Source organism: Trachymyrmex cornetzi, unplaced genomic scaffold (genome assembly GCF_001594075.2).
Source record: "Trachymyrmex cornetzi isolate Tcor2-1 unplaced genomic scaffold, Tcor1.1 scaffold452, whole genome shotgun sequence".
Classification (NCBI taxonomy): Eukaryota; Metazoa; Arthropoda; class Insecta; order Hymenoptera; family Formicidae; genus Trachymyrmex; species Trachymyrmex cornetzi.
In genome coordinates, this window is record NW_017299312.1 from 250,288 (window position 1) to 252,329 (window position 2,042).

Here is a 2,042-nt window from a genome sequence, read left to right on the forward strand (position 1 = left end):
CTGGCTGCACTCAGTGTCAAGAGCGTATTCGATTGGCAGTGCCAATGCGCACTTGGCTAGTGTCACGTGTTCATTTGACTGCACGACACTCGCGTAGTGCACACTTAGCACGAGATATTTTGACGGTGCCAGTTCAGTGCACTGTATACATATATAGGATATCAGTGCATCGTTTTGTCACAGTATAAGGATGTACAGTAGGGACAAGCAAATTTGCGCGGTTGAATTGAAAACGCAACATATACAAATGTGTACAATTATTGATAAGTACATATATGATATTCTTGACATCTTATATATTATTTAATTACATATAGTAAAAAATCATTACTTAAAGTTATAAACATGAGATGTCGAGATTATTTTTCTGCGTTCTTCCTGCAGTCTAGTCAAGTCCTTACAATCTTACAACTACAAATGGCACTTCAGCTTTAGTACTGAAAATCTTAGCATGTTCTTTTGAACTTGTATTATTCAGTGCAACCATGGAACTCGTCCAGTGTTGGTGCGAACTGAGTGCGCACTAACTTTTTTCCAATCAAAAATGCTATAAAATTACTATTACATGCACGTATAATAGTAGTTATAAATTAATAGGTACACTGACTAGTTACTATTAAAGCTCATTAACTCAGGACCATCAACCAATTTTCGTAACCGTGTAAAGGGTCCATAGGGCTCGGAAGTAATTAAGGAACACTGACTTATCGACAATTGATGTAAATTTGTGATTATTAACATAAATATTTGAATAGTACATTATTTAATTCATGATTTTTTTATTATATAAATGCTCCAAAAATAAGTATGTATACTTATATGCTATAATATTTATATTACTGTAAAATTACAATTTTTTTCTCTACAGTTACCATCTCTATTGATCAAACTCGGATGACAATATTAAAATTACAGTTTTAAATAAAATTCAAGTATTATTGAGTTCTAAATATAGATACATGTCTATGAAACTAATAAATCATAAAAAATTAGTACTATATTATCAGTTTCTTACTCTTAATCATTTAAATTTTATAGACATTCTAACTCCCACAAGAATATCAGATCTTTAATAGTATCTCGTCGGTGATAGATATAATAATGGATATAGATTGTTCATTAGCTCTTACTGACATGTTTTAAATTATCTTTATTATAAATGCATATATTCTCAGAGTCGTTATTTAATCAGTAATTACAGATTTCAGGTTTGAATAAAGTAATTGAATAAAAAAGTTATCAGTTTTATATCATCGTATACTTTATTGCACTTTCTTCATGTTCTTATCTTTTGTGTTAAACAAAATAGTCTTTCAATAATTATGCGTTACAATAAAATATTGATCAAATTTGTATAACATATATATTCTTTTTTACTAACATAGATTATAAAAGTACATTTTTAATTACTTTAAACGTAACAAAATTTATAATATCGAGTATTTCAATACTGAGTATTTTAAAATGTGTAATATTGATATTTTTAAAAAATGAAAGAAAAAGGGCTACGAGCCTAAGAGTTAGTCGTTAGAAATAGAAATTTTTAAAAATCACTGTATAAATATGTCATTTAGTCAGAATATAAAACTTTAATGTGCCGGCAATAAACAATATAACACAAACAAACGTTTCGATCCCTGTTGGATCATTATCAATGTTAAATACACAAAAATAGAACGGTGAAAATATTACAAAGTTAAAATATATAAAAATTACAATTCGCTCTCAATCGGAGAAGCAAAAATATAATAAAACTCTCATAGTAGTTAATATAATAAAATTCGCTCAGTATGAGTTGGAAGTTATGTGAACGTTGTAATAAGTAACAATATATGCTTCCGGTTATCAGTTGTAAATTAAAATAATTCATATCTTGTAAATCGTGTGTCAGTATAATATAAAATTCTCTATTTTCAGACAATGCGATGAGAGTGGAACAGTCATATCTCTAGTATGTTCAGAGACAATATGTTGATATTTTAAAATCATTCTTACTTTTTAATTTTTATTGAAACAGAAAAAGAAAATGAAATTTGTAAAAG